The sequence below is a fragment of the Zootoca vivipara genome, chromosome 8 (assembly GCF_965207765.1).
Source record: "Zootoca vivipara chromosome 8, rZooViv2.hap1.1, whole genome shotgun sequence".
In the NCBI taxonomy this organism is placed as follows: domain Eukaryota; kingdom Metazoa; phylum Chordata; class Lepidosauria; order Squamata; family Lacertidae; genus Zootoca; species Zootoca vivipara.
This window is the reverse complement of record NC_142591.1, coordinates 13,182,185-13,189,901: the sequence shown is the minus strand read 5'-3', so window position 1 is coordinate 13,189,901 and position 7,717 is coordinate 13,182,185.

Genomic DNA, 7,717 nt, shown 5'->3' with positions numbered 1-7,717 from the left:
GCTAATTGTAAGTTGATATTTTTCATTTACAAATCACCATGATATCATTTCAAATCCAGTACAGATGCCAACTGTATTTTTCAGAAAGAAAAAGTATGTCCTATTGATTTTTTGTGGGATTTGTTGTTGTTTAGTCGTTTAGTCGTGTCCGACTCTTCGTGACCCCATGGACCAGAGCACGCCAGGCACTCCTGTCTCCACTGCCTCCCGCAGTTTGGTCCATCTCATGCTCGTAGCTTCAAGAACACTGTCCAACCATCTCGTCCTCTGTCGTCCCCTTCTCTGGGATTTAGTCATACCTAACTTTAGCTAGTTTGGAGTCACTGACTTGGAAGTAATGTTTTATTATCTCAGTGAGGTGGCTTATTTGTTTTACACCGTCGGCCTACTTCAAAGCACCTTATGCAAGTGCTCTGAATATGATAGTTGAAACAGGGCTACCTCTTAAAAGAAAATGACACATTTGTTCTTATATCTTTTCCACAGATTTTTCTCAGAAGCAGTGCTGGGGATAGATTTGTTAGTGAGACATGGAGTTGGTAAATGAGCTGCATGTGTCAGATAACTTTTTTGCAGTAAATAAAATATAAGTGCCATTTATGTGTATTTCTAAGCTGCTTCATTGACTTTTATAGGTAGCTAATAAGACATAATCATGTCATCTTCCGTTGTTGCTTTTGTGGGATATGCATAGAGGCCAATGACAACAAATCCCAAGGGACTATTTTATTCCAAGAATATAAATCCAGCAGCGCTTCTGCAACTGATTTTCCATTGTGCTGTTAAACATAATATACATGCACAGTGAAAGCAAAGTATTCTGGGTAAACTTACTCAAACAAGGACAATATTCTCTTTGTTGGTCTGTTCCATAACTGAGAACTATCCATGTTTTTTCCTGCTGGAATTGGCCTTTTAAAAAAAATCAATTCAGCCTTTGTGGACTTTCTTTCAAAAATTAAAAGAGAGTATTAAGAAAGGAAAGATTTGTGAATAGTCTGGATGCAAAAGACTAAGATGACTGGTGGGGAGGAGGAGGGGGAAGGAAAATCGCCTATGGGCTTTGAGTGTCTTACTCACGTCAGTCGTTTTCAGAGTTAGGGGGATTTAAGGTCACTTAAAACATAATCGGGCTATCATTTCTTTAACAGCGTTTTCTTTTCTGCGATTTTATTTTTAAACATGCCTTCTGTGTAGAGCACTGAGAAGAAACAATGCTGTGTTGTTCCTCTTTGCACTGGGAGTGTGTCATTCCATTCTCAGTGGCAGAGCTGGGTTGGTGGATGTGTTTGGAGATCCTGTACCAGGGTGGTTCTCAAAACATTCTCGGCGGTAGGTCATTCTGACTGATCACTCAACACCTACATTTTCTGCTAGGTCTCCTGAGTATATACTTACTTGGTACCCATTTTGAAATTCTTCTAATAGCTACAAATGCAAAATGCCAGCAGTTTATTTCTCCCTCTGTTCATTCCCCTGTGCAAATTGGATCAACGGCAGACTTCTGAAGTACTTCGGCTCTGCTTTACCCACCAGTCATTTGCCCGAGCTCTGCTTAGTTGTCTGCCTTTTAAAAGGGTGATGTAAAGAATCAGTAGCCAGCATGACTGAACCGCTTCTGGTGCAACAGGACACCATGACGGAAACCAGAGTGCACGGAAATGCCGTTTACCTTCCCGCCGCAGTGGTACCTATTTATCTACTTGCGCTGGTGTGCTTTCAAATTGCTAGGTTATCAGGAGCTGGGACAGAGCAACAGGAGCTCACCCCGTTGTGGGGATTCGAACTGCCAACCTTCTGATTGGCAAGCGCAAGAGGCTCACTAGGGTATGGAGGGAGTTGAACAGGCATGGTGGGGGGACAAAAAAATACCATAGAGAGAGACTTTTAGATTTAGCATTGAGATTTGTCCATTTGCTTTGAGGGAGAGGAGTTTTGACAGAATGCAGAAAACAGAAGTCAGTCTGGCAACGGGCAATTTCCCCAGATGAACTACAAATTACACATTTCTCCCTCAGCTCTGACATTCAGAAACAAAACAAAGGGAGTGAGGTTTTCCTTCCAAATCATAGGTTGGGAAATAGATTATGGCCCTGACAAGGAAAGTAAAAAGTAAAATACACAATAAGTTTAGACCATATGTAGTTATCATGGAAACGTCTGCTATATTCATGTTGCACATGCTATTGTTCCAGTGCTTCGTAGTTACGATTACACTGACTCACTGGGTGACGGATGCAATTGTGGCTGGGGATATTTCTGAGCCAGTAATCCTGGCATCACTCGCTCTCCTCACTAGTCACAGTTTAAGTATGGTTAAGGGATGGAGTTTAACACATTGCGGGGTTTACAGGCATCCCTCTGTCTGAGCGACAAAGTTCTCAAGGAGGCGAAAAATTCCCAGTGAAGACCGATTTACCAGATCAGCAAGATCATTCGCAGCCTGCATTTCATCAAAGAGATACATTTTGGACTCGAAAATCCCGGAGCTCGAGAACAGGAAATAATACATTTCATCCTCAGAGCCTTGGTTGCATTGGGTGGCCTTGAACTAGGAGCTGTAGCTGCTGCCAACTTAGCGTATCAGCCTCAGATGTGTCGAAGAGGAATCAATCTGGCTTTCATGTTTAGTGGGAGTGACATTTGCTGGTACGGATTAGCAGGATTCCTTTAATCTTCCTAATCCATGCCAGCATAGGGTATGTGGCTTCTCTTACAACACTTATGTTTGTTTTCATTGCTTTGCTTGTGAATTTTACCCAAGTAGATATTAGCGGCATTGCATGGAGAAGGGCTTTTGGGAATGCGAGATATGCAACTTTATAAAAGGGGGCCAATGGTTTGTGCTGTGTAGGGCCCCTCGCTGTTAGAACAGAAGGCAGATTAATAGGCCATGGGACTGTTTTCAATGTCTGAAGGTCATGGTTGAGAGAGGATGTGCACAGCACTTATTACTCTCTTACCTCGGGGCTAGTCACTCATTGTGACAGCTGTTTAGAATTATTTGCAACTTTCACCCAAGCAGATTATATAGCCCCATCTCAAAATCAGAGATCTCCTTTTACGGTCATTCCAAGGACAGACTGCGGTCACCCAGTTTTTGACCATAAATTTGGCAGCGAGTATGATCAATTGAGAAACTCCTCTTTTGAAATAAGCAACACATACAAAAAGTGATACAAATGTCATCAGATGCCAAGTGAATATACATTATAATGAGACACCCAAAAAATCAAACTGGATGGGGAAGCCTAGTTTGGTAGATTTCCTTTTGTTGGGAAGCCTTATAAGAAACCACTATGGGAGGGACTGTGAGCAGCAAAATGGGAGGGATGTTTCTAGGACGAAGCTCCTTTGCTAATTTTGCTATTGGATGCTGCATGTTGACTAAGTAATCCTGCAATATTTATAGTATTGAAATGTGGATTTTTGTATCTCATTATATTTTTGTTTCACTATGAAACTGTTGCCATGTTATTGTTTTGGTATACTACTGTATTGCGAAATTGTTTTGTAGCGTTTGCTTGAATTGCAACTTTTTTCCTTTGTTGTAAGCCACTTTGAGCATGTTTTTTTGTGGTAAAGTGGTATACAAATTGAATGAATGAGTGCGTGCCTTTGGATAACTAAGGTGTTCCATCTGTAGTGAGTCTTCAGAGGAAGAACATCCCACAGCCTGTCAAACAACAGCTGTGAGACAAATTAAAAAATATAGATCATCTTACTTGAGTCCCTTCCGAACACAGGTGTGTTTATTTTATGTTGCTTTATTTTATAGATTTCTATCCTGTCTTACCCACCATCAAATTATTTGATGGTGTGGAGAGGCTCAGGAATATCCTCGGCACAACTATGGCTAATGAAAAATAAAACCATAACAAAATGGGTAGTCCAATATAATCTTCCCTGCTTCAGTTTAAAGTTAGGTCCAAAAGCAAATTGTTGGGTCATCAAAAATGGTTAGATGCAAGGAAAATTTAAGTAAACCACTTTGCTATGGACTTACATCAAAAGAAAAGGTGCATTTTTCCTGGATTGAATGGTCTCTGTGTATTAGTAGTGATACTACCTAAAACTGGCAAAAGGGAGAGATGTAGGAACTGAATTAAGAACTAATTATGGGTTTGAATATTTCAGCAATCAAGGAAGGCGAGCAATACAGAATATGTATAATAATGGAGCAGCTCAGAGACTGCACAGCTAATTAAGAAGCCAATGGTTTGACTTTCAGCTTTGCTCATAACTTAGTAGGTGGCTTCAGACAAACCTTTCTCTCCCTCAGTGTCAGTCTCCAACTCTGCATTATGGGGAAATCACACAGGGTTACTGGAATTATGAATTAATAAATGTGAAAACCACTTTGATGCTATAATTAAGAGACGTCAGAAAGTTACATCATGGCTTCAGCAGTCAACAAAAGCTACAATGCTGAGAGATCATGAAAAACCACCCTCTAAATTATTACAGCAGATCAGGAGCTAGCTAGAATTAAATCATGCATCTTCCAGTAAATGATGTGGTACAATAACTGGATGGAGTTTTTGCATTTTCGGGTAGAGGTGACTGAAATCACATCATCCTTCCTAGGATCCAAGATCACCTGCTTTCCGAAGTAAAACTCTCAGGTTTCATTTTGATTAAGGGAAGGAGGTTTCTACTACACATTAGTTTGAGCATCACTTCTTGATCTATCTCCCCCCCCCCCAGTTCTATCTATATGTAAGGTAAAGGTAAAGCACCCCTGGAAGGTTAAGTCCAGTCAAAGGTGTCTATGGGGTTGCGGCATTCATCTTGCTTTCAGGCCGAGGGAGCTGGCATTTGTCCACAGACAGCTTTCCTGGTCATGTGGCCAGCATGACTAAACTGCTTCTGGCGCAATGGGACACCGTGACGGAAACCAGAGCACACGGAAACTCCGTTTACTTTCCTGCCGCAGTGGGAATTGCTGCTTATTTCCTTGACATCTGATGGGAGGGAGTTCCACAGGGCAGGTGCCACTACTGAGAAGGCCCTCTGTCTGGTTCCCTGTAACCTCCCATCAGATGTCAAAGAGAAAAACAGCTACCAGATTTGTAGAAGACATCTGAAGGCAGCCCTGTTTAGGGAGGCTTTTAATGTTTAATAGATTATTTTATTTTATTTTTCTGTTGGAAGCCGCCCAGAGTGGCTGGGGAAACTCAGCCAGATGGACGGGGTATAAATAATATATTATTATTATTATTATTATTATTATTATTATTATTATTATTCACTGCAAAGATGCTGACATCCAACAGCTATTCGGTCTCATTTCCTTTCTTCCAACACATTTTCCTACCAGATTATTCACAGGATATATTGTTCTGAACTTCCTGTTTTATTGCTGTCTACGGCTAATATTACAAACCCCAGAAGCAATTGACTTTCAGTGCTGAGTGCAAAAAAAAAAAAAAATGAGGTGAGGTAGTTATTTTACAACCTTCGGAGAGGAAATAAGTCACTCAGATGTGAAATAAAAAAGTTAAATACTGCATTAAAAATATTTACTAGAATTTTAAAGTATAAGTATAAAGTCCAAAGTTTTTTGTTTTAATCCTAGCACTGAATCTATGTGAAACAATGTACCGGATACATATTTCAAGTCTCTCCCATTCACAGCTTAATGTTTTTTAATACTTAAAATGCAGTGTCTGAATTGTCCCAGAGGGCCTTGCAGCTAGACTGCTGGGATCAAATATCTTTTTCATAATCCTAATTTAGATTGTAGACCCTTCTTTGTCTTCAAGAATATGGTCAACAGCCACAAAAAAGATAGCAACTCATTAGTAACAAAACAATATTTTCTGTTTTCTTCTTGCTAACTTCCTGAACTTCCTTCCTTGCTTCTTCTCTGAGTGCACTACCTTGATGTAAACATGCCTTCCTTTGCCTAAATAAGGACAGACGTTCTAGCCTGGAATTCTTTTAATGATTTCTTTGGGGATTTCAAAGGCGTTTGGAAAGGGGCTTTCCTTTTCTTCACCGTTTTTGTCAGATATATATTTAATCGAGCACATCATTCACAGTCTGTGTAAATCTATAAAGTGCCAATTTTATCAGAAGACAGGTTGCTTCCCAAAACAAACAAACAAAAATGGTTGTGGCTGATTTCAGCTGCAAAGGAACCAGGTTTTTCCCCCGCAAGAGCATAATTGTGAGCATTGCTAGCATCAAATGTGCTTTTAGCTGATGATCCTCAGTTAGAAAGACCAACAGCGGGGACTTCTTCTTCTTTTTGTACAGAATATAATTTTTATTTTTTAAAAAAATCCAGTAATATTGCTAAACATACATTTTCCATATTTCCCCCCCTTCCCTGTTGACTTCCCTCAACTACCATTTCTAGCTTGTTACATCAGATGATACATTCTGCTGTTTGTATATGTTATCACATTGTTATACTTCTTGTTCTCCGTAAATAAAATTGTAAATGTTTATTTAAATCCTGCCAACGAGACCATTTCTTTTTGTTGTTTCTGCAAGTATATTGCGAAAGGTTCCCATTCTTTTTCAAAGTCACTATTGTCCTTTTCACGAAGTTTGTCCGTTAACTTAGCAAGTTTTGCGTAATTTGTTGTGTATTAAAGTAATAGCACAGCTAAGTATGTATTGTAATATAGTTTATTGTATTGTATTACAGAGTTTATTTGAATGCATACGTTCCAGAGGGAACGTCTATCATTTGCTGGTTCAGAGTGCAGGATTTGGATCCGCTGCTGGATTGGTTTCCGCTGGAGGGAATCCTTGCCATTGGTTCCCGCCAAAATGTATCTTTTCCCTGCTAGTTCTCTGTTACTATATAAGCCCCAGTTTTCCCCATTCCCTGCTGTTCTGGCTCTTACTTGTTCTTTGAAGTAAAGAGATGTTGTACTAGATCCTTGCCTCCTGCTTCTTATTTGCACTGAGCTGAAATCACTGAAGACCCACTACACAACATAATCATAGCTGCCAAGTTTTCCCTTTTCTCGCGAGGAAGCCTATTCAGCATAAGGGAAAATCCCTTAAAAAAAGGGATAACTTGGCAGCTATGCATAATTCATCAACTTTTCCTGCCATTGTGCTTTCAATGGTACTTCTCCAGTCTTCCAATTTTGAGCTATTAAGATTATTGCCACTGTTGTAGAATACATAAATAATGTCCACTTTTCTTTTGGCAACTCTTGTCCTAAAATACCTAACAAAAAAGCTTCTGGTTTTTTAACAAATGAAATTTTAAATGTTTTTAAAAATTCATCCTATATCATTTCCCAAAAGTTTTTAATGATCTTACAATCCCACCACATATGATAAAAAGTGCCTTCCCCCTAACGAACAGTGGTGACTTCTAAGATTGATATTATCTTAAATGCTAATTGTGTCATCCTGTAAAATGGCATAATCCAGGGGGGGGGGGAACCAGGTTTGTAGGCAGCCATATCTGATAGTGTGCTGCTATTCCCTTCCATTTTTTTTAAAAGGGCTCCAAGTTCTTAACACGACATGTGTGGTTGCTCACCAGGCAACCTCAGATTAGGTGGGTTCAAGTCTCAGAGTATGTGAATCTCAAGACTTTCCATCTCCTTCCCTTCTGCAGAAAGCTGAGCCACAACAAACCCCAGGTGCAGGTTGGGGAGATAGTACAGCCTAGATTTCATATTGCTTTCAAGCCATAAGCGGTTGCTTCATCATTATCTCAAGGACAGAGGAATAAGCAAGGCCA